Source organism: Emys orbicularis, chromosome 3, assembly GCF_028017835.1.
Source record: "Emys orbicularis isolate rEmyOrb1 chromosome 3, rEmyOrb1.hap1, whole genome shotgun sequence".
Lineage (NCBI taxonomy): Eukaryota > Metazoa > Chordata > Testudines > Emydidae > Emys > Emys orbicularis.
In genome coordinates this window covers 165,723,819-165,749,979 of record NC_088685.1, presented here as the reverse complement: position 1 = coordinate 165,749,979, position 26,161 = coordinate 165,723,819, and the positions used below count along the sequence as shown (strand labels likewise).

Genomic DNA, 26,161 nt, shown 5'->3' with positions numbered 1-26,161 from the left:
GTTAAAAGTAGGTATACACTATGTAGGCCTCTTACTCTACTAAGTTTCAGTTTTGCACAGGTTTAAGTTTTGCACAGTGTTTTTTCATATGTTGACTATTTCAGAGTGTAATCAAATCTTGATGCACAGTAATATATGCAAACTTAAATGGGGATTCATCCCTTAGTCTTGAAAAGACTTTCAGCAAACTTTCCAGTTTGCCTGTTGAATAACTGAATTATCCTTTGTGCAGGGCTATTGCTAATGGCTAAGACAATTGTCGATTCACGTAATACATTTCTGAGATGTAGCTTCTTCCTGTACATACATTGCATGTTCCTTCTCCTTTTGTCATTCAGCCAGGGAGCCAATTTGGATAAGGTAGAATTTTGGAGCCTGGTCCTCCTGACTTTGTTCCACAGTTGTTTCCTGTCTTCTTACAGGAAGGGAGCAAGAGTCTGGTGGTTGAGGTTTTGCTGTTTGCTCCCTTTGCCTCTGGATTCCTCAAAAAGTGGTCTACGAGCAGGGTCCATTGTCATCTGTGTTGTCTTGTTTGGGTCTCTGGCATGCAAAAAGCAAGTTCCACTTCATAGATTCAAAAGGAAGAGGGAATGGATTCTTAGTCGTCTCCTACTATGCGCCCAGCTCCACCTGCTTCTCCTGGGAGGGTTGGGGAGGGGCTACTCCCGGGGCTGGGTCATTCCCACCTCTGAGAACCTCCTCCGGCTGCAGGAAGCGCCACACCCCTGCCTATTTCCTGCCCCCATTCCTTCCCAGCATGGGGAGAGGGGTCAGTGCACAGGGAGTAGCTGCGGAGACTTGCAGTTTGGTGTGGGGTGTCAACACTGCCCCATCCCCAAACTATGCCCATGTTAAAAAGGTGAGGGGCATGGCCCCTAGCACCCCTGGTTCTGGAACCAGTGGTTCCCCCCCCTTCTACAAAGGTTCCTGCGCCCTTGGCCCTCAGCCCTGCCCCTCTCTGGCTCCGGGCCCAGCACTCGGGGGTAAAAGGGGCCTTGGGCTGGCTGTGTATGTGTGTGGGGGAACCAAAGTGCCCTCCTAACCACATGGCCCTGGGTAGTCGCCCACCTGTAAGGTTGGCCCTTCCCTCCCAAAAAGTGATGACTCTCCCCCCTCCCCCATACCATCTAATCTTCACGACTGTGCTGCCCGCTACTCTCTGGCTGCCCAGCTCTGAAGGCAGTGCCGTTGTCCGCAGCAGTGCAGAAATAAGGGTGGCAATACTGCAACCTCCTACAATAGCCTTCTGACACTGCCCCCTCTCCCCCCCCCCTCACAACCCTCATTTGGGTCAGGACCCCCATAGTTATAACAGTGAAATTTCACATGTAAATAGCTGAAATCGTGAAATTGACCATTTTTAAAATCCTATGACTGTGAAATTGACCAACATGGACCATGAATTTGGTAGGGCCCTACACATAATCAAAACTCCTCATGCTCCTTATCCTGTCCATTCTAATCTTAAGATTTTGGAGATAAAGAATATCCCCAAGCAGTCTCAGGTTCCTGAAAGAAGTCCTTTCACCAGCAAGGCACTCATTCTGTGAGTAAATCGTCTTCTTCATTGCCATCTTTATTCCATAGGGGCAAGGCTAGCTTTTCCATATGTTGGTCTCCAGTCAAGTTATAACAGCAGTCCTTTTTAAAATACAAACTTTGTCTTACCTTACACTAAAGGTAAAGTTCTGACTTTTCCCCCCTCCCTCATTGAAGTCCAGAATTAAAATTTCTGAGTTTTGCACTCCTGGTTCAGGATTATGTCAGATGTATGGATCTTTTCAGTAGTTTGCAAAGGCTATTTCTTAATTCCTTTTTGTCCCTCCCATCCTCCACCTTTTCATCAGACCAGAGGAGAAGTGAGCTGTCCAGAATCCTTTTCCACCTCCAGTAATGGAACCATCACACCACTTCCCATCCTGAAATGTTGGTTTCATTCAGAACTAAGCTAATTTTTAAATAATAGCTACTTACAAAATGAGAGGCAAGGAGCTCTGCCATCACGAGCTCAGGTAGTTCAATTTTCATGAAAGTTACATTGGGATGTTGCTTGACTATTTTGAAGGCCTTTTATTTGCAACCCAGCTGAAGGAGCAAGTAGTTGAGTAGTGTAAATTGGGGTGAAGCCACAGAAGGTCAGCGTTTGTGAGGGGAGAGATTTGAGGGTGGTGGAGAGCTGTCAAGGGCAGATGCAGGAGGCAGACACCTTGGAAGAAGTCTGGGAAAACCCAGATGTATTGTCAGGATGTGTATACTGTGGCAAGGTGAGCTTTTGATCAAGGTTTGGTTGTGTCGTTGTCTATCTCGAAAACCCAGAGGAAGTATTTTACCGGTTGAGAGGAGGGGAGGGTGGCAATTACTGTACAGCTGCTTGTTTCTAGTCCCAAACCTGCTGCTCGTCACTGGCTTACAGAACTAGAGGGGGCACAGATTTTGGAGGCAATCGACACTCTGGTAGTACTAGACATGAAAAGAAATGTACTGCATACTGAGGATAAAACATACATGCACACAGATAGTGAACTTTTCTAAAAAGTGTAGGAAATGCCAGCTGTTTCATATGTCTGCTAGCCCTCTGATCTGCCTGTCATGATGACATAATCAGGCTGTTTCTCCTGTTGGAATTGGCTTTCCAGTGTCAGCTCTCATGGACTCTTCATCTGCCCGAATCTTAGCAATGAATTTTTGGAAACGCTTTAATTTTTTTTTTTAAATGCAGTTTGAGTCAATTTATTTTTCTGTAGCTATCTATGGTAGTAATAATTACTGCTGATTTCCTTTGTGTGGTATGTTTTCCCTGAGCTTCAGCCTTCCCTACTTTTGTTTGGTTCAGCTTGCTCTTAACACAGATTTTTGGTTTAAGATAAATTTATTTTTAATTCTTTTTAATATTTCTCTTTTTGCAAATTTTGATTGCATAGCAATTGCAAATCATGTTTGCAAGAACTCAGCATCTCAGGTATTCTTACTGTGTTCATCTCTTAATGTTCAACTTGGTACTCTGTATCTACATGTTTAAAGTTCTCTTGAATTAAACTAATTCAGACAAAACTCACTGGGTTAAATTGCTAACTGACAGAGAAGAGATGACCAATTGTTGGTATGGAGTATTTCTAAAACAAACCAAAAAATACCAACCCACCCACAACTCTTCAGGGGAAGGATTTTTTAAAATGTTTCAGTGATGCTGTAGTAAGAGCAGTTTATTCTTTTTTTCCAGCTCTAAGAAAGAGAGACACTGTTTTTTAACAGGACTAATCCATACTGGGTTTCTGTCATGTGGTTACTGATGTTGCAAAGCCAAAATCTTGTAGGCACTGATCCTTTAGTCTGTGTCACAATTCCTTTTGAATCAATGGAAAGTCAGGGTGTGGAACGGCACGGTCATGTGTTATCACATTCAGTCAAAATAAAAGAAATTGAGCACAACTTAAAATGTAAATTAAAAGGCTCTCATTCTTTATTAAGTTAATATTTTAAATGAAAATCACAGTCCTAAATAACTTTTGTTTTTGTGTTTCAAATGTATAAATGCTTTAATGCAGTTCAGGTGACCTGATATTATAACATAATTGATGTATACAAGATACATTCAGCCTTCTGTCTCAGAGTGTCTGGGACAGAGTTGTAAACATGTCTTGTCTTGAATAGCTTGTGATTAGAAAAGCAATTCTGATAATTGCAGGGATCTGGAAATGCTGGACATTTGCCCTGTGAAAAGTATGAAAAATGTTAGAAATTTGAGGAGCTTAGATACCATATTAACAAGTGCAGGATAAAAACTTATCTACAACATATATGTATTCTTCTGGGGAATAATTATTATACAATACAATTATACAATATATAAGAAATGGATTGTACTGTATCTAGAAGCAGAAATGTGTGTGTTTTTCTTCAGAAACATCATGTATAATAAAATCTCATACCCGTCATGAAAGGGAAAGAAGGCTGTACAAAAGGGATTAGGTAGAAGGGTTATTTGTTAATCTCCAGCTTGCCAGTATATATGGACTCAATATTTAAATTTTCCTTCAGCCTTCTGTAGTTAATAAATTATGCTTTTTAAATGCTTAAGCATCAGTTAATGATGTAGTCCCTTGTATTTTCAGTCATGCATCAGATTTGCTGTTCTCAGAATAATTTTTGTTGCTGATAATTCAAGTCATGATCTTTTGATGGAGCTTGAAGCGCTTACATATTATGTAAATCTGTTGTCAACATAAAGCTTGTTACCTATATGACTGACTGACTTCTAGAAAACAGTTACTTGAACAATCCTAAGTCTGTAGTCAAACTAGAAATGAAAATCTTCAGTATTTGAGAATACCCTAGACCCAGTCAGTGTGGTGTCATATTTAAGATGTGCTAGTCCTTTTGCCGCTTTTGAGGACTGAGTTCAGCATTTCGATCAAACTTAGTTGAGTGAGTTGGTTGTTATGAATAAGGAAACTAATTAAATTAATATTTATTGAGTCTTTAATAGTGTTGAGATTCTGTTTCTCATATACAGTTAGTTGTAGCCAAAGACTTATGAAAAGAATCATGCACCAGACATTTTTAAAATATCAGTCTCAAAAGTACTGTATTAAAAAGTCCTACAAATAAAAGCGTAAGTGTGAATGTGAAAAATAGGGGGAAGGAGGGGGGGAAACGACCATTGCTTTGCTTTCACTGAAGTCTGATGTGGCCCAGTGTAAATGGTACAGTATTCTACAGTATACAAGTAGTAAGAAAGGACTGGGGTTTGCGTTTGGTGACATGGAGGAGTACTGACATTTGAAGCACATGATGGCTTTGAGCGCCATACATCTCCAGGTGGATGATTCATGGAGTTGCATTGGCACAGCTGTTGATCTCTAGACTGAGCATCATGAAGACCCTTCTAAACTTTGACTCTGCTAGCTTCAGTTTTATTTTTATCTTGGTGAAAGAAAAATCTTTGCTTGTATGGCTGACAGTAATTATCAGCAGGAGAAAAAAAAAAAACAGTTGACAGTTGGAAATGGGCCATCCTGATTATCACTACAAAAGTGTTTTTTCCCTCCTGCTGATAATAGCCCACCTTAATTGATTTGTCTCGTTAGAGTTGGTATGGCAACCCCCATTTTTTCATGTCCTCTTTGTATATATATCTTCCTACTGTATTTTCCACTGCATGCATCCGATGAAGTGGGTTTTAGCTCACGAAAGCTTATGCTCAAATACATTTGTTTAGTCTCTAAGGTGCCACAAGTACTCTTCGTTCTTTTTGCTGATACAGACTAACACGGCTACCACTCTGAAATCAGTAACTTCACTAGCACCAAAGAAACGGTTATATTAAAATATACTAAAATAGGAGAACAAAGGACAAGACACCCAGGATGCTACCATTGATGATAAAAACAAACCACAATCCTTTATGACAAATATAACCTATTTTTTTCCTCCTGTTATAAAACACCTAATACTAAAACTGCTTTGCTGCTTATTTTGTGTCAAGTTATATATAAATATGAATACTGACATTTGTTGGATAAGAGACCGTAATACTCAATTAAATCTCTTTCATTGTAGCTGTTGACAAAGGGTATTAGAGTTCATTAGTAACACCTTAGTACAATTTATGGAATGAAACCCCAGAATAATAGATGGAATTTTTTCTTGATCTTCTAACCCATTCTTTTCTTGCTGAAGGAACTGGAAAATAAAGTCAACTCTATTTGAAAATACAATATATGAAAGAAATAAGCAGTAGGCAAAATAATTTCTATGTTTCCTGAAATGTGTTCAGGGAGAAGTACGTGGTTTATCAGAAATGTTTCATCTTTAAATATCCATAAATTATACGTATCCTCGTAGAATGTTTTGTTCAAAACCCGCTTTTTTGGCTCAAGGCGTAGTTTACATAACATATCCTAATAGCCGTAAGTGGACCACATTAACTATTGTCCATATAGCCCATCAGACAAACTGAACCTATTAGCATTTCAAGGTAGTGCTTTGTGCAAGCTATGCAAATATATGTACTGCACAGTCAAATTTCTTAATTAACTGTCACAAGATAAGGTTTAAAGATGAAAGGAAGACCAAAGCTAAATTAACAAATTTGCAATGTTTTAGTCACATCAAAGCAGAGAAATTAGGAATGGTTATATACACGTTCACCTATTCTTATGTTTTCGTATCTTCTTAGCCTTTCTGTAATATTATGATTGATTTCAATAGTTTAAATTCTGTTCAGCTTGTACTACCCCCTTCACTGTTATCAGAGTGCTTCCCAGAAGTGCATAAAGCTACATGATTTAATTTCTGTTGCATGTGGGTTCATTCTTTCTCCATGTACAGCTACGTTACATGCCTCTCTTGGTGGCATTTAGAGTATATACATCACAGGCCTCCCTAGCATCGGTATAAATAAAGTGTAGTAGATGGTGAGTAAGGACAGGCCTGGACCCTGTGGGAATGTACCCTATACATAGGGCCCTACCAAATTCATGGTCCATTTTTATCAGTTTCACGGCCAGTGGGTTTTTAAATTGGTCAGTTTCATGTTTTCAGCTGTTTACATCTGAAATTTCATGGTATTGTAATGGTGGGGGTCCCAACCCAAAAGGTATCCGAAGTGGGTCTCATCTCCCCCAGGAGCTGCCATGCAAGGGCAGGATAAGTACTGTCCCTCCCCAGCCCAGCAGGGTCTTGCAGCTAGGAGCCCCCTGGCTGGGGCACTTCCAGGAGCAGGGTGAGATTGGACCCACCTCCACAAGTCTCCTTCAGCTGCAGGAACCTCCCAGTGCTTCCTGCAGCAGGGGCACTCAGGTGGGTCTGATCTCCCCCTGAGAGGAAGAGCGGCTATGCAGGGGAAGGACAAGTCCTTTCCCTTCACAGCCAAGCGAGGACTTGCAGCTAGGAGCCCCCTGGCTGGGACATTCCCAGCAGCAAGGGGGAGATCAGATTTCACAGGGAAGGGCTTATTTCCCTGCCTGTGACATGTTTTTCACAGCCCTGAAATTGGTAGGGCCCTACCTATACATCTCTCTACACACCCAAGCAGCACCTCCCCTGTCTACACTGCTAAGTCGTTTCCTACTGTCCAGCTCTGCTGGAGCCTTTTCCCTGCTGCCCTCCCCTCCCCTCCCCTCTGCCAGAGTCTTTCACTGACATGCGTAACTATTCACTGCCATGTGGACACTGCAGTGTGTAGCTACACAGATTTTGCACACTGCCACAAGAAGTGTGGTGTAGATGTAGCCTCTGAGCGGCATCTTTCAGACTATTGAGTATTTTGAAGATAAGGACTGTGACGAAGAATTTTTAAATAATATTCTACTGAAAGCCAGCATAGTGAATGGAGGATAGGCTCAATGCGCTCACGGTAGTCCATGTTGCTGAGGGGATGTGCAGCCGTGTTCTGTGCTAGTTGGAGTTGGTGGAAGCTGATGACTTCATGCACAGGTAGATAATATTGCTGTAGTCCAGCCAAGAAGTGTCAAAAAGGCATGTATAACTCAGGCCCGGAGTTGTCAGGATTGGGTATTGTGACATTGTTTGCAGACATTGCTATGTGACAGCTTATCACTAGCGAATATTCCAGGAGCAATTCTAAACTACAAATCGGTATGATCAGTTATGGGTGGAAGGAGATTTCAGTGTGACTGCTTAGTGTCCAAGTGTTTTCCTCCACTGGCTAGCATAACCTCCCTCTTGCCTGGGTTCAGTTTCAACCAATTACTCTACATCCGTGAGCTGATTTTTTCCAAGCCTTTGGGGAAGCTTGGTGATAGTGGTATTTGTAATGCGCCCAACGGCGACTCAAGACTGTGTGTATGAACCTCAGGGCAGACTGTTTAAAAACCAAACCCTCCCTCCCTTCTCCCCCCAAACAGAGCACAAACACCAAGTGCAAACTCCTCAGGCACTTTAACACCCTTAACACAGTCATAGACGGTTCCTTTGGGTACTCCATTCTGTCTTGCTATCCTGGTGAGTGTATCTCTGTAATAGATGGGCCCTTACACCAAGAATTCCAGCAGTATTCAGCAAAGGACCAGTCACTTACCCCAGGTCAGTTGCACTTTAGGTTTCACACCAAAAACAACACTTGTAACCAATACTATAGTAAACTATGTGAAGATTCCTTAAAAAGGAAAAGGAAATTAGAAAGTTATTTATCAGATTAAAGCAAGTAAAGACACATGAATGAGTTAGTCTTTGGTTTCCAAAGATGATCTAATGCGCAAGCTCTATTTGTCCTTTAGGGCTAACCAGGCTAAGGAGCTGAGGATCTCTTGTTTGTGCCTAGAAACACCTTGCTCTCCTAGAGTCCAGGCAGCACAGAGATAGCTAGTTCCTTTTGTTTGGGATTTTTATCCCCCCTCCTGCCATGTGCTCTGGTCTGCAAACTCAGCTGATAGGAGAAGTCCACTCGCATGACTCAGCTTCATGGGGAGGAGAGCAGAACAACAATAAGTCTTTTTGTTGACAGTTCCTCAGTCCAGATGTAGGGAGTGTCCAGCTGTATGATTGGCACGTAGCCTGTCTGATATCAGTGGGTCTTCTCTTCGGGAGCTCTTCGCACTAATTAACATCCTTCTCCAGAATGGCAATTCATTTACTCACACAGGCTCACAATAATAAGTGCTCCAATATTACATTGTAACATGGAACATAGATATTACAATTAAGATTAATGCATGCAGCAACTCCCAAGAATTCAATAGTCTAAACACCAAACACTTTCTTATAATTGTCATACCTATTTTATCAATATTAACCCAGCTATGTGTCTCCATGTCCAGCTGAGACATGGGGGACCTTGTCATGAGCTGGCACATGGTCTGCCAGCATCACAGTATTCTCATATGTGGTGCTGTATGTCATTACATACTGTTGGCACTTAAGTCCATATCTCACCGGTTCTCCTAGTGGATTCAAGAGGGGATTGGTGGCAGAGGTACAGTGTTCCATTACCCCTCTCTGTGTACTTTCAGCAAGGACTCAGACAATTTTAAATCATTACTTCCCTCAAGCAAGACACTGTATCTCATGATAGACTGTCAAATGCTGTAGAGAGGACCAGCGGAGTGATAATGGATGTCTCTTCCATCAAAGAACAGAGGGGTGATGATCCAATAGGACTACTAACGCTGTTTCCATTACATGTTTTGGCTTAAAACCAAATTGTGCTGAATCTAGGATTATTGGCTTTGACTAAATGAGCTTGTAGGTATCCTTTGGCTAGCTTCTATAAGCTAAGTCAGAAATGAACAGTTTGAAACTGAGCAGTAACTGGCTAGATTCCATGCATCTAGTGTACGTTTCTTCAAGGTTGGTCACATTGTTCTGTGTTCTGAAGAAGGAAAGGGAAATTTCTCCACTGAATAAGTCGGTGAATGTTTTAGTTAGAAGTACCAGTTGCTTATGACTCGCTCTTGCCTCCAAAAAGGGCTGGGATCAGGACACACCTTCAAGGTGACCAATGCTTAGTGTAGCATGAAAGTGGCGGTTTGTGGCTGGTGTAGGGGGGATTGTAACCATTCAGCTTGAGAAACCTTCCCAAATGTGTGACTTGTTTCAGCAAATCAGGAGGATCGTTGTATGAGTATAGTCATCCTCTTTATCCCACCTGCCATATCAACCCAGTTTAATATTTGAAAAACTCTGGCACATATCCAGTAGACTACACACCGCCTAAAATTTTAAATACCCAATTACAAACCCAAACTCTTCAATACAAAATGTTAGTTCATCAATATTTCCAATAGGTTGGTTAATAATTTGTACATTCTAATAATAATAATAATAATTAATAAAAAAAATAAACAGAATTCTTCTCCTCTTCCCACCTGTCATTGTTTTTGTTCTCCTTCAGCCTCTCTTCCTAGGAACCTCTGTCTCTCTGAATGCATGAGAAAAGGCAGTCTTTGCAGTGTTCATGGAAGGTTAACAAATATGGGCTCTGGTGTATCAGGGCTAAAAGCAAATTCCAGAATTTAGGTCCCCTGCATAGAACAGTGTCAGTTGCTGTTTTCTTTGTTATGGAGGCACTAGTTGCGACTCTATAACAGAACTCAACCTTTCTGAATTTAAAACAACATTTCAACCTCTTTATTTTATGGAACTATACAGTTTACATCCTAAAACTTACAGCACTTACTCTTTTTTGAATACAGAATAAATTTTCCAAGAATTCACAATTAAACCAGTTAATTTGAGTTAAAATTAATTAAAAATTATTTCCTTTAAGAAACGTAGAACTTTTCCTTGTCCTGAATTGTCTTAATGGAATAACAGACACTTTAAACTTTACATATAGTTTAAATTGAAATCTTATGCGCAGTCTATAATTGAAGTAAGTAGATTACAATTAATCAGTTATTAATAATTCTTATATTTCGTTATGATTAGATTTTCAAGGCTCAGATTAACAGCTCAGTAAATCACAAGCAGGGTTACTGTGACATCAGAAATAAATCAACCAATCACCAACTTCTCTCTACAGCTAATTTGCGTGCATCACATCTGTTGGTTGTAATGATTCAATAGCGTACCGGAGACTAGACACATGTCAAATTCTCATTGGTAAATTACTTGGCTCAACTGTCACTGCTAATTACAGATTAAGTGGCTGCATGCTGGCTTTGGCATCAGTGCTTGAAAGGCTCCCCATAGCATAACAGCTTCTGTTACATATGTACTGAGGCAGCATTGTCAATAGAATTGAAGTAGGAGTGAAGGGAAGCCCTTAACGCACAAATAAGTTGAGACTCTGCTTTCTCCTCTCCCTTTCTCATAGTCATAGTAACTAACTCAGGCCTCTAAACTTAATAGGTCAATTGCAAATTGAAGTCCAGATTCACCAGCACTTGAGTTGTTTTGTGCCACTCTGGTGATACAAGGCAGCTGCAATCTTAACTGATCTAGATAGTATGCTTGGGCTAGTCTGATATTTTGGGGTATCAGTGATTCTTCTTCAGGTCATGTTTCTTCCAGTATGGGTGCACATGTGCCCCAAGCACCTGAGAATGGAGAATTTTTACTAGTGATATCTGTTGGTCTGCTCCTGTGCCGCCTCATGCTCTAAACCAATGGTATGCTACCTCAACAAAGGAGAAGGGTTTTTACTCAAGGTATTTCCTCATTCCCAAAAAGAAGGGGGTCTTGAAAGACCCATCTTGGATCTCAGACAACTAAATGTCTTCACACAGCATTTGAGATTCAGGATGACCACCCTGGCCTTTATGATTTCCTCCCTAAATGAAGGTGACTGGTTTGTAGCTCTTGATTGGATGCCTGTTTTCCATATAGACATTCATCCAGCCCACAGGAGACTCCTGTGCTTTATGGTGGACCTAGATCATTATCAATACAGAGTAATTCCCTTTGGTCTATCAGTGGCCTCCAGAGCTTTCACAAAGGTGCTGTCCATGGTAGCGACGTACCCGTGTTGCCAGGACAGCCCAGTATTTCCTCACCTCTATGACTGGCTGCTCATGGTATAATTCACAGCCTCCTTCAAGCCATAGGACTTAAGTGAACCTAAAAAAGTGCACTTTAGTACCAATGCAAATTAGACTTTTTTGGAGTGACTACAAACTTGATTTCAAGTAGTACATATCTACATGAGGACAGATTCCATGCTCTGAGGGACCTCCGTTTCAAAATGAGCCCTCAAATGACCATTAGATTTGACCTGGTCCTTCTAGGCCACATAGCCTCCTGCACCCATGCAGTACATTTTTCAAAACTTCATTTCAGGTGCCTCCAGGCGTGGTTATGGACAGCCTATGGTCTGAGCAGAAACAAACTGGACAAATGAGTCTTGATCCTGCCCAGTTTCCTGGCTTCATATATCTGGTGGAAGAACAAAGACCCCATATGTATAGTGGTTCCCTTCATTCTTCCACCTACCCACCCATGAAGAAGCGAGTTGAGGAAATATTGGGCTGCCCTGGCCTCACAGGTATGCCTCCCTACTGGGTTGGGGAGCACACCTGGACGATCATGTGGATCAAGCCTCACGGTCCTAACATGAGTACAAGCTACACACCAACCTCCTCAAACTGCAGTTCACAAAGGTTGCAAAATAATTCTGACCTTCATTCGTTCGCCTAACGTTCTGGTCATGTTAGACAGCATGACCACACTTCATTACATAAACAGGGAAGAGTAAGTGTGATGGTTCTTGGGTCCCTCGAACTCTGAGTCACCCTGTTAGCTCCCTGCATCAGCAAGAGAGAGTCTTTCTTGTGGTAGCTGGGTGTCAGCTCCCTAGCACCACCAGCCTTTCAACCACGCAGGCACTCTCCTCTCACTATGCCAGTTGGTGCACCCCAATCATACTTGAATCGCTCTCTTAGGATATCTAGCCCCTGACACTGGCTACTCGCAGAATTTCCAGATCCTCTGCACCCAAAGGTGCAGTGTAACCCAGTTTATCAGTTTTACCTTAAACTGCCGCTCCTGGAAACCACATAGCACTTGTGAGCACTTATGATAAAATAAAAGTAGTAATTAAGAAAGAATAAAGATGTAACTGGAGATAAGAAAGAGTGGTGGAAACAAGTAGTTACAATACAAAAAACATAAAACGTGGGTCTACACTTATTAATAGTTACCTTTACTATATTATAAAGTAGATTTCCCCCCACAAGTTCAGTTTTTTGCAGAACTGGCTGGTTGCAGACAAACCAGGATCCCAGGGTTCATGAATGCCCACCCTGCTCCTTAAGGAGTTTCCTCAGTGAATGGATGCAGAGTGTCTTTCCACACACTCGATCATTCTGAAAACAATCTCTTGTTTCTATTCACAGACAGGGTGAACCCTTGTCTTATTGTAAAGTTTCCTTTTTATGTTTAAGTGGCTTCGACTCTGTCGTGGCCTCTGCTTGTTCTTCGTTCTAAGTCTTACTAGTGTGCAAGGCTAAACAATTTAGCCTTGCATTGCATCACTGGCTAGAAGGGGTATGGTGGCAACTTCCTCATACCCCAATGGGCCATTACTGAAATATCCTGGTGACTAATCTTTACTTTCAATATAAATATATTGTTCCTTAAATGTTACCAAAGCATACATCTTGCAGTGATTGAGTCTTGACAAGTTACAAGCTGTCTGTAGACACTTTACATGATACCCTTTATAGAATCATAGAAATGAAGGGACCTCAAGAAGTCATCAAGTCTATGCTGAGGGGGACCAGGTAAACCTAGACCATCGCAGACCAACCTGTTCTGTAAAACTTCCAGTAATGTGAGTTCCACAACCTCCCTTGGAAGTCTATTCCAGAGCTTAACTATCTTTATAGTTAGAAAGCTTTTCCAAATAACAAACCTAAATGTCCCTTGCTGCAGATTAATTCATTACTACTTGTCCTGCCATCAGTGGACATGGAGAACAGTTGATCACAGTCCTTTTTAGAACAGCCTTTGACATCTTTGAAGACTGTTATCAGGTCCCCCCTCAGTCTTCTTTCTGAAGACTAAACATGCCCAGTTTCCCCCTCCCCCAACATTTCCTCATAGATTAGGTTTTCTAAACCATATTTCATTTTTGTTGCTTTTTCCTCTGGACTCTCTCCAATTTGTCCACATCATTCCTGAAGTGTGGTGCCCAGAATTGGACACAGGACTACAGCTGAGGCCTCACCAGTGCCAAGTAGAGCGGGACAATTGCCTCCTTTGTCTTACATATAACACTCATATACACCCCAGAATGATGATAGCCATTTTCACAGCTGCATCACATTGTTGACTCATATTCAATTTGTGAATACCACCACATTCTTTTCAGCAGTACTGCTACCAATTATTCCCCACTTTGTAGTTGTGCATTTTTGATTTTTCCTTCATAAGTGAAGTACTTTGCATTTGTCTTTATTGAAATACATCTTGTTGAATTCAGACCAATTCTCTAATTTGTCACGGTCCTTTTGAATTCTAATCCTGTTCTCCAAAGTTTTTGCAGCCCATCCCAGCTTGGTGTCATCGGCAAATTTTATAAGTATACTCTCGACTCCATTATCCAAATCATTTAATGAAGATACTGAATAATATTGGACCCAGGACTGACCCCTGCAGGACCTCAGTAGATACACCCTCGCAGTTTGACAATGAACTATTGATAACTACTCTTTGAGTACTGTCTTTCAACTAGTTTTGCACCTGCCTTGTAGTAAATTCATCTGGATTGCATTTAGCTAATTTTCTTAGGAGAATGTCATGTGGGACATTGTCAAAAGTCTTACTAAAATGTGTCATGTCTACAGCTTCCTCCCTATCCACTGATCAGGTAATCTTGTTGAAGAAAGAAATTGGGTTGGTTTGACCTGATTTGTTCATGACAGATTGGTGCTGGCTATTCCTTAGAATCCTATTATCCTCCAGGTGCTTATGAATTGCTTCTTAAATAATTTGTTCCAGTATCTTTCCAGGAATTGAAGTTGACTGATCTATAATTTCCAGGGTATTCTTTGTTCCCCTTTTTGAAGATAGGTACTATGTCTGCCCTGCTCCAGTCCTCTAGGACCTCACCCATGGATAAATATCCTGTAAGATATGTATTTGGTGTAATGATTTTGTCCGATCCAAGGTGAGAGCTCTTTGCTAAGGGGTCTCTGTATCACAGATAGGTCTCCCTCCTCTTTGTGCAGAAGCTATCTGAGGGAGACATCCCTCTCCCTCTACACTGATGGATGTAGTCTTGGAGTCCCCCTTCAGTTCTTTTTGACTCTCCCAACAGGTCTGACCTTAGTCCAGCATCTGCGGCTTGTGCTCTCTCGAAGGACAATTGACACTGTTTACTGGTGACCAGCCAGCTTTCACAAAACATAGTACATTTTGAGGACAAAGTGGTTACAGAGAAAACATAATAAAACAGTTTGCACGCCGGTTACACTTACCAAGTGTCACCCGCCTTCCACATGGAGATCCTGGCAGTTTCCGGTCCTTCAGATCCTTCCAGCAGGGTTTTGCCCTTTTGGTTACAATTTCATATCCGTTTACATTGACTCTTTATACCAAAAGCCCTTTCTTTGTCCGTTGGGCATCTTGAACCTGGTTGAAATCATTATATGCAATTCTGCCCAGGAGGTGGTACTTCTCTGCAGTTGTTTACCACTCCCACTGATTTGGGCTCAGGAGGGAGTTTAGTAATCCTCACCCATACAGCTAGAATACAATCCCTAGCTCACAAATGTAAACATATAACATTTACAGATGCACAAGTTGATGAATAATCCTACAGACCATATTGTCTTGTGCATCTCAGTGTAGCTGTCATTTGAAGTTTCCATGCTTCCAAGGTCTCTCATCCGTCCCACATACATCCAAGGATCTTGCCCCTGTTAGTCACCTATCACAGTGGGAACTCATTTCAGTTGGTTATCAACCAGGACCTGTAGGTCCTCTTCAGTCTCTGCTTTACAGAATACAGGCCCACATTCTCGGCTAAACTTACTACATGGGCAGAGACTATAGAAATAATGTAATGGCGTTCCTTACCTCGAACGCTGCATTCAGCTTGCTAGCACTCTGGCTTATAACACAAGAAGGGAATACAAAAGGCATAAGGGACCATATTTTCAAGTTGGGACCTCCTCAGCCCAGATGTAATTTGTGCAGATATAAACGCTTTCATGTTTTTTTTGAGGGACAGTTTGTTGCGCTTTGAGGTGGGAGGAAGTGATGTCGTATGTGCAACACCTGGAAGCAGAGGTAGCCATTTGAAGGCTGAGATATGGAGACACTGTAGGATCATGCTACTGATTTTCACAGTAGAACAGTGATACTGTTACTGGTGGTCAGCACAGCCTTTTTATTTCTTTGTTTTGGTGACTTGTTAGCAATGGACTTAATAGATGTGGGAATATTTTTTTGATAGAAAACAGTCCATTTTATTAAAACTAGGGTGCTGATAACTTCAGAATTTTTTTTCTAGAGAAAGTGTGGAAGTAAAAGTTATGAAAGTAAAAATATTCTTGGAGCAAAGTTGGCTTTTAAGATTTTATTCTCCTTCATCTCAAGTACAGTTTTACTGGAAACATTTTCAGACAAATGATAAATCCATCTTTCTTGCAATTTGCAAAAATATACTTTTTATTCATAACTTCCAGGAAAATAAGGGTGACTGTTTCAAGATGAAAGTACTTTTATATTTTAAGGGCTCAAGGATGCTTACATAAAGATTTGATAATTAACAAATACACACTATATCACAATTTGTTCTGTTTTAATAGCATACTTTCATATTTGAAGAAAAAACTGTGTATGCTTTAATTGTTTTTGAGGAGTCTAAATATCGCTCTTGCTTACATATAGAAGCAGCTCTAGTGCGCCTCTGAATTTCTTTCTTGATGCATAAATCAAACTTCACCTAGTGGCAACAAATCTGCTTAAGCTACAGTTGAAAGTTATTGATCCAGTTTTTTAAAAATTGGGGACTCAGATTTTTACTCTTAAAGTATTTTGTAACTGTTTAAAACCTGTGTGGTTTTGTTTTGTTTCCTTATAGCATACCTCCGTGGATGGATACGCTGAACCACATGTCCAACCCACCAAATCGAGTAGCAGACAAAACATCCCCCGGTGTAGAAACTCAATTACATCTACAAATGAAGAACACCCTCACATTGGAAATTATCGCTTACTAAAAACAATAGGAAAAGGAAATTTTGCCAAAGTGAAGCTGGCAAGACATGTTCTTACTGGAAGAGAAGTAAGCTTTTTGAGTATGGCTAATGAAGTATTTTGTATTGCCTTCATGTGTAGTCTTCTAATAAATGTTCCTAACATTGTTTCCAACTGCATCCTTGGTTATTGAGACTTGTTTAATATTGCAAAATATAATGCAATGAAAATAGAACCAGTTGCAGTATGTGTGAAGATAGAATTTTCATTTCTGTGCTGAAAATTCTTTTCTGAAAACCTTCAGGAACAAATAATAATAATAATAATAATAATAATTAATAATAATAATTAATAAACAACCTAACATCTGACTTAAAACTATACAGCCTCTCCAAAAAAGAAAGTTTTCAGAAAAGAATTTTCAGTACAGAAATGAAATTCTTTCTGTCCTTTTCTCTTCCCCCCCCACCCCCACCCCGAAAAAAATTCAGGCACCTCCAAAATAAAATGAAAATATCTTGTTTTGGGATTTCATCTGTGTTTCTGTGCAATGTTACATTTTCCACAGTGCTGGCAGGAGTGTAAAACTGACTGTATGCTACTGAAGCTGCAATGGAAAGTGATAAAGCACAGTTGGATTCTTATTAAGAAATTCTGCTAGATGGAGTGGAAGATAGATTGGCAAATGTGCCCATTGTACGCGCACTTTTAAAGCTGTTTATGCACATTAGATACGCAGTGTGTTTAGCTACTAACATGCACATTTTTGTCAGAGCTTTTCACAAGTTTAGTAATACCTGTTTTTCCCCTAGGTTGCTGTGAAAATAATAGATAAAACCCAGCTAAATCCTACCAGCCTACAAAAGGTAAGAATTGAACCTTTGTAATTTTGTAAACAATTGAACTGTGCTGCCAAGGAAAGTAAAGATGATTTTTTGACCCCTTTATATCAAAAATCAGAAATCTTTGGTTGTGCTGACTATTGCGTGTATGCTGCTGAGGCATAAAGTGGTGTCTTGCTATCCTAGCTGTATCCGGATTCCCAATTGTGCTGACAATAGTTTTTGTACATGGTTCTTAGTTGCTCACTTCTCCCCTCATCTCCCTCTTCTCCCTCCTCCTCCCCCCAGCAGGTTTTGTTTTGCCGGGTCTGAAAACTGTCATTTGAAGTTTTGCTACCAATCAAACGTAGGATAATTCTATATAAAAATGTCTATCTCCTCACTTAAAATCTAGGGAACAGTAGTTTTCCCTAATTTAACTTGACCTGTTGGATTTTCCATAATAATGAAACACATTTTGAGGAGTCAGAGTTAGTAAGGCTTAATTGACTTGAAGCTCTGTTTGAAATGTACACAATTTTATTAAAAATATTTGTTACTCAAGGGATTCTTGTCAATTACTTTGCTTATATATAATCTCACAGAAATTACTTAAGTGGTTACAGAAGCTGCTGGTTTGTTTGTCTGGCTTCCTGTTTCTCTGGTTAGTACAAACTATTCATAAACCCCTTATAGGCCATCCATATTGTTGTGATAACTGTATTTGCCCATGATGGGCCAACTCAGAGCTTCTCTGATTTTCAGTGAAGAGTTGATTTATTTTTTTATTGTTTTATTTTTTTTAAGTAGGTGCATGACAGATCATTTGTCCTAAATTTTGACCGTTTTCCAGTGTTTCTTTAAGGTTTAAGTTCACCCAAATATGGAAAATCCATACAAAAGCCCTCTATCCTTCCTAATTAAGTTCCATAGTAGATTGGAACAGCCATATGGGGAGCTTCTATACCCCCACAAAGGTAAGCTTCATGCTAATGCCACTTAGGCTAGCTAAGAAGGGACCATTTGGGGTGTGCCTCACTGCCTGTTGCTGGGGTGAATTTAGCTCTCACACCCTTGTTTAGTTCCTCATAGAAAGCTTAGTTATTTAGCCTTTGTGTTGGGATGGATGAATTTAGTGAGAAGAGGGGATAAAAAATGAGTAGAAAGCAAGAGATGCACTCTGAAAACACTTATGCTGATTAGCTAGTGTTTTGTAAAAATGCCAGCCTACTCAAAATCTTTTCTAGTTGTCTTCTCTTCCTGTCCTTTTAAATAGAATTTGTGGCTGAGGCATGTGAAAATTTGCCCAATAGCTTGTTAGTTGTTACATTCTGAAATGACAGCATTTGCACAGGGTTTTAACAAAAAAAAGTAAGTGCCCTTTTTCACTAAAACAATTGTTGAACAATCATTTTGGAGGAAATATTTGTGTTCTTCACCTTAGTTCTACTTTTCAAGACTATCCTTTCTATTCACATGGCCAAAAATTTTCGGAAAAAAGGGGGATGGCACCTGGACTCGAAGCAATGAATGAAGACATTTAGTTCCCTCAAGATCAGGGTGGCGGCAATCCTTGCTTCCGTAATTCCATCGTCAGCCTCACAGGGCTGCTTTGCGGCTCTTGACCTGCAAGATACTTGGTGAACAAATATTTTATCTAACACTATATCCGAAAAACTCCAGGAACTGCTATTTGGTTTCTAGAGGTAGTGATGAGCTGTAAATAATCTGTCTAATGTTAATATTAACGTAGATGAGACATGCACCCAAATAATGAAAATATATGCAGTTTATCTATGTGAGGTTGACCTCTAACTGGTTTGAGAGAGAAGGTGATGTTTTAATTTGAAACTGTTGGTCATTGCCACAATTGTTTTTGTCCTGCATAATTGTTGTTGCCACAATTGTTTTTTCCATTATGCTAGTGTCTAGAGGCTAGGGCCCCATTTTGCTAGTCACTGTAAAACCATATAACAGATAGTCCATGCCCTGAAGAGATCACAATCTAAGTGACATGCATCCGAAGAAGTGGGTATTCACCCACGAAAGCTCATGCTCCTATACGTCTGTTAGTCTATAAGGTGCCACAGGACTCTTTGCTGCTTTTACAGATCCAGACTAACACGGATATTTTAGTCATGATTACTTTAAACTGACAGCAGGACATCCATGAGGAGGTATCGGAAAGGCTGAGATTTTTAGTTGGGACAGGCAGAGACAGGTCCGAAGTGGAGAGTTAGATTTACCAGTCAGTATAGACATGAAAGCTGAATTTGTGTTTGTGGATTAGATTGCCCAGAGATAATATGTAGAGGAGGAAGAGGAGACCAGGGATGGAGCCCTGTGAGATCCCCACAAAGGTGGAGGGGGTAGTGAGCAGGACCGTCTCCGAATGACACACTAAAGTTTTAAGTGATGTACGCTGGCAGGAGAGGACTGTAACTAAAGCAGAGGGATGACAAGTTGTTAAAAAGAACAATATAGTGGTTGACATCAGATGCAGCCAACAGGTCAAGAAAGATGCAAATAGAGTACTTGTTCTGGGTTTTGGCTGGGAGGAAGTTGTTAAATACTTTGATAGCTAGAGCACAAGGGGTGGAAGATGGTTTGGGGAGAGTCTAGAATGGAATTGTCTTGGAGAAACTTCAGATGGCAGTTTTAGGCAGCACATTCAATGAAATTCAAGATGAAAAGAGAGGTGGGGTGGTCCATGTGGGATCAAGAGTGGGATTTTTTAGGATGGAAGAGACTAAAGTTTGGTCTGCGCTACAAAGTTAAAACAACAAGGAGTCCGGTGGCACCTTAAAGACTAACAGATTTATTTGGGCATAAGCTTTCGTGGGTAAAAAAAAAAACATGAAAGTTTATGCCCAAATAAATCTGTTAGTCTTTAGTGTGCCACCGGACTCCTTGTTGTTTTTGTGGATACAGACTAACACAGCTACCCCCGATACTTGACTACAAAGTTAGGTTGTGATATGGCAGCTTAAGTCGACCTCATTATGGTAGTGTACACACTATAACCTTGCTCCTACTGATGTAAGTCATACTACACCGACATTATAACTCCACCTCCATAAGAGGCGTAGGGCTTATTTCGGTGTATTTAATGTGACGCGGTGTCTATATAGACACCGCGTCACACTTACATCAATTGTTGCTGTCATTCTTGTCAATTTCACGGCTCTGTGCTGGAGCCATGAAATTGACAAGAAAGCTGCACTGTCAATGGGGTGGGTGGGGCTCCTGGGCTCCCTGAACCCAGTCGGGCTGCTCCCGCACGGCTCCCAGCTCTCCCGGCTCCTACCCTGCTCCCAGGCTGACTGCTCCGGCTCCCATCCCCGCTGCTACCCAGAGGCTTCCCATCCCAGGCGGCGGGGACCCCAGAGCCCAGTGGGGCAGTTGGGCTCTCGGTGATGGGGAGCTACGTGGAGCTGAGAGCCCAGTGTGACAGGTTCGGTCACAGAGACCCCTTGGGACTCTCACCTGGCGTGCTGAGACTACCATTGAGCCCGTTTTCTCTGCCAGTTTGGGCCTCCAGAACGCTGCCTTGTTGAGCCAGACACGCCATTCTGCTCCAACACAGACCCAGGGTCAGAACCGCGCGCCCCAAAGCTGCAGACTTAACTGAAAACAGCTTAAGAAGTGCTCCTGTCTCCAGTACCCAGACACCCAACTCCCAATGGGATCCAAACTCCAAATAAATCTGTTTTACCCTGTATAAAGCTTATATGCATAAATTGTCCACCCTCTCTAACACTGATAGAGAGATATGCGCAGCTGTTTGCTTCCGCGATGTTACTTACTTACTCTGTCAATTAATAAGCAAAAGTGATTTTATTAAATATAAAAAGTAGGATTTAAGTGGTTCCAAGTAATAACAGACAGAACAAAGTAAGTTACCAAGCAAAATAAAGCAAAATGCGCAAGTCTAAGCCCAATACATTAAGAAACTGAATACTGGTAAATTTCACCCTCAAAGATGTTCCAATAAGCTGCTTTCACAGACTAGACTCCTTTCTAGTCTAGGCCCAATCCTTTCCCCTGGTACAGTCCTTGTTCCAGCTCAGGTGGTTGCTAGGGGATTTCTCATGACTGCAGCCTTTGTTCTGTTCCATCCCCTTATATAGCTTTGGCACAAGGCAGGAATCTTTTGTCTCTCTGGGTCCCCACCCCTCCTTCTAAATGGAAAAGCACCAGGTTTAAGATGGATTCCAGTACCAGGTGACATGGTCACATGTCCTGGGAGAACCCCAAGCCTTCATTCTTTCTGGCCTAACTCACAGGAAGGTTTGCAAATAAACAGAGCCATTTACAACCAATTGTCCTAGTTTATTGGAGCCATCAAGATTCTAAACCACCATTAATGGCCCACACTTTGCATAATTACAATAGGACCTCAGAGTTGTATTTCATATTTTTAGTTTTAGATACAAGAATGATACATTTTATACAAATGGGATGACCACACTCAGTAGATTATAAGCTTTGTAATGATATTTTACAAGGGACCTTTTGCATGAAGCATATTCCACTTACATTATATTCACACTCATTAGCATATTTTCATAGAATCCTATGGAGTGCAACGTCACACCCAGGCTCTCAGCCCCCCACACTGCCCCTCTTAAGTTGGTAGAAGCACTCCTGGTGAGGACACGCATCACCAACAGAAGGAGGGTAGTGTAGATGTGAATTTATGTTTCTAGTGTAGACATGCCCCAAATCATGCTTGAATTGTCATGGGAAGGAACCTGAGGAGAGGGAGAGGTTAAGGATAAGGTTAAGGGAGGGATGAGTGTAGGGTAAGAGATTAGGAGACAAGATGGAACCGGGTGAGTGGGATAGGTGGAGGAGTTAGAGGAAGAGAGGAGATGAGGGTCATCTGCATCAGTGATGTGGGGAGGAGGAGAAAGTGGTAGGAGGGAAAGGGAAGGAGAGTGGGAAGATCACACCAATCTTGTCATTTTTCTCTTTGAAAAAGTCAGCAAAATTTTCTACATAAAGAAGTAGGGAGAGGATTTGAGCAAGGGATCACATAGCAAATAGGTGGCTGGAATTGTGGGAGCCAGTCAGGGTGGAGAAGAAGTAGAGTTGCTTGGCTGGGTAAATGGCAGAATTGGAAGAAGAGAACAATTTGTAGTGGAGGAAGTCAGCATTGTCATGAGACTTCTGTCAAAAGAAATTATACAGTCTCACATTGATTTATTTTGGTTTCTGGAATTTGTTTAGCACAGCATTCCAAGAAATCTCTTGTTTTCTTGGAGTTCAATCCTGAGAGGTCCTGAATACCCTTGATTCCCATTGAAATCTGTGGGAGTTGAGGGTGCTCAGCACTTTGCAGAATCAAGCCCTTAGAAGGTTTCACTTCTGTTGCTTTTTCGCTTAGTAAGGCCAGCTGGTAAAGTGAGACCTGATGAAGTTAAAAGAAGGTCTAAAGGTCAAACTTCAGATATTTACCAATGCCTGTTTCCCAATAAAACTTTTACTATGTCCTGAGGAAGATTAGGAAAGCTGTTTGATTAATAAAAATTATTCTGACATTCAGATTTGGTATTGGGGGATTCTGTACAAAGGAAATACTGGTACAAAAATTAGGATGTCTGAGAGAACTTTTTTTTTTTTTTTTTTTTATTCTTAATTCTTGTGCTTCAAATGTGAGAACTTTGTATCTGACTTGTTTGCAGATGACTAACAAACTTGATTATTTTGCTCGGGGAAAATCATGTCTCTCCCAGAAGTGTACTAGCTGTGACCTACTTGAATGCAATTACTCTCTAAAAGCCTGTTTGACCAGTCATACTCCCTATCTAAGTGTCAGTACTGGAAGCTAATAAACTTCCTGTGGCTCAGATCTTAGTTCATTGGTTGTTTTTACCCTCCCCGGTGGTTTTTTTTTTTTTTTTTTTTAATCCACTCTCCTTTGGGGATGGGGAGGAAGAAACTCCATTTTTTATAAAATGAAACCTAAAATACATACTGAGAGATTAACTTCACAAGCATATTTATTCTTCAGACATAGACATGTTGTCCAAAATGGAAAACGTGTAGTTCTGTAGGGAAAACACACTAACACAACATTAGTCTCTCCAGTCTAGATAAACTTGACTAATTGAGGGTATGTCTGCACTGCAATTAGACACCCGTAGCTGGCCCATGCTAGGTGGCTCGGACTTGCAGACTAAGGGGCCGCTTAATTGTGATGTAAACGTTTGGGCTGTGTGGAGTAGGGTTACCATACGTCTGGTTTTTCCCGGCCATGTCCGGCTTTTTGGTAATCAAACCCCCGTCCGGGGGGAATTGCCAAAAAACCGAACATGTCCGGGAAAAATACCGGCCGGGCACTTCCCCTCCCGGGCTCCAGCTGCTCTGCTCCTCCCCCGACTCTTCGGCTCTGTTTAAGAGCCAAGCTGCCCGAGCGCTCCGGCTTCGGGCAGCCCCCTTGCCTCCGGACCCCGAGCTGCCAGCCGGGCACTTCCCCTCCCCTTCCAGCTGCTCTGCTCCAGCGGCGCAGGGTCCGGAGGCAAGGGGGCTGCCCGAAGCCGGAGCGCTCGGGCAGCTCGGCTCTTAAACAGAGCCGAAGAGTCAGGGGAGGAGCAGAGCAGCTGGAGCCCGGGAGGGGAAGTGCCCGGCCGGGGGCGCAGGGTCCGGAGGCATGGGGGCTGCCCGAAGCCCGAGCGCTATCGGCTTCACGGTTTGCCGGGCAGCCTCCAGACCCTGCGCCCCCGGCTGGGCGCTTTCCCTCCCGGGCTCCAGCTGCGCTGGGGAAGCGCCGGCCGGGGGCGCAGGGTCTGGAGGCTGCCCGGCAAACCGTGAAGCCAGTAGTGCTTGGGCAGCCCTTTTCGCGTGGCTGGGAGGGAGGAGGGGGAGTTAGGGTGGGGATGTTGGGGAAGGGGCGGGGAAGGTTGTGGAGTTGGGGCGGGGCCGGGGGTGGGAAAGGGGCGGGGCCAGGGTCCGTGGAGTGTCCTCTTTTTTTTTTATTTTTTAAATATGGTAACCTAGTGTGGAGCCCCGGCTCTGGGACCCTCCTACCTTGCAGGGTCCTAGAGCCTGGGCTCCAACTCGAGCCCAAATGTCTACGCCCAATTAAACGGCTCCTTAGCAGAGCCCCATGAGCCCAAGTCAGCTGGCCCAGGCAAGCCGCAGGTTTTTAATTGCAGTGTAGACATACCCTGAGTTAGCATATGTGTCTGCCCTGAGATATCAATTCAGGTTTGGCAGCTTATTTATTTTTTCAGCACTTGCACTATTTCAGAGCTTTGGATATACCCAATCTGAATGTGGTGGAGCTATGGCTTGATGAGAACTGAGCTGGCTGAACAGGAGTGCATGTTTTTTAAAAATTGACAGGTTTCTGAATTCAGTTGTCCCATCTTCTGTAATTTTTTATCCACAAGTTTTCAGCATTTTGATGTAAAAAAAATTTCTGTTTAAAAATTTGAATTTTCAGTATTAATTTTGGGAAGGAAAAACTCAGTGTCATATTATTAGCTATCGGGGTCGGCAACCTTTCAGAAGTAATGTGCAGAGTCTTCATTTATTCACTCTAATTTAAGATTTTGCGTGCCAGTAATACCTTTTTAGAAGGTCTCTTTATATAAGCCTATAATATGTAACTAAACTATTGTTATATGTAAAGCAAATAAGGTTTCAAAATATTTAAGAAGCTTCATTTAAAATTAAATTAAAATGCAGAGCCCCCTGGAGCTGTGGGCTGGACCTGGGCAGTGTGAGTGCCACTGAAAATCAGCTCGCGTGCTGCAGGTTGCCTACCCCTGAGCTAAGTAACACTGGTCTACAGTTTTTGAGAAGTCGTCTGCTTCAGAGATAAAATGTGCTATTTATTATGTATTTTGATGTGCTGAATTCAAATATGACAATTAAAACAACTGATTGGCTACTGTTTCTAAGATATTTAAGTTTTTACATTTTATGTCTATGTATATTGTGTAGATAGTAGAGTTTTAATCATAAATTGTAAACCTAGGTCTTTTCATGTGTTTATGGTTGCTTTACATGATAATATTTCACCTGTCCTGTTTATGTAACACTTTAAAAATCAGCAAAAGGGTTATATAAATAAAATTTATTATGAAACAAACGGCAAAAAACTATTATGTACATAGTTTAGTCCTATTCAGTGTCTACTCGGTGCTTCTTGGCTTGTCTCTTGTATTCATTCAATGGAGCATCTCTTGTCACTGTCCAGCAATAGTCTGCAAGCATTGATGGGCTCCATTTGCCCTGATAGCGTTTCTCCATTGTTGCAATGTCCTGGTGAAATCGCTCGCGTGCTCGCCGCTCACTGCTCCGCAGTTCGGTGGAAAAAAATCTAGATGAGAGTGCAAAAAATGTATCTTTAGTGACATGTTGCAACCAAGGCTTTTGTATGCCTTGAGGAGGTTTTCCACCAACAACCTGTAGTTGTCTGCCTTGTTGTTTCCGAGAAAATTTATTGCCACTAACTGGAAGGCTTTCCATGCCGTCTTTTCCTTGCCACGCAGTGCATGGTCAAATGCATCATCTCGAAGAAGTTCACAAATCTGAGGACCAACAGACACCTTCCTTTATCTTAGCTTCACTTAACCTTGGAAATTTTCCACGGAGGTACTTGCAAGCTGCTTGTGTTTTGTCAATGGCCTTGACAAAGTTCTTCATCAGACCCGGCTTGATGTGTAAGGGTGGTAACAAAATCTTCCTTGATTCAACAAGTGGTGGATGCTGAACACTTTTCC

General features: G+C 41.7%; 1 protein-coding gene across 2 annotated transcripts in view; it reads left to right on the top strand.

Annotated features, from left to right (window-relative positions):
• The first annotated feature begins 16,493 nt into the window (after positions 1 to 16,493).
• The window catches only part of MARK1 (microtubule affinity regulating kinase 1), a 69,908-nt gene continuing 60,240 nt past the window's right edge, over positions 16,494 to 26,161 (top strand). For both annotated transcript variants that reach the window (XM_065401712.1, XM_065401713.1), the window contains exons 1-2: positions 16,494 to 16,693; positions 17,418 to 17,471. The gene's annotated coding sequence lies outside the window, so the exon portion shown is untranslated. The remainder of the gene's footprint in view (positions 16,694 to 17,417; positions 17,472 to 26,161) is intronic.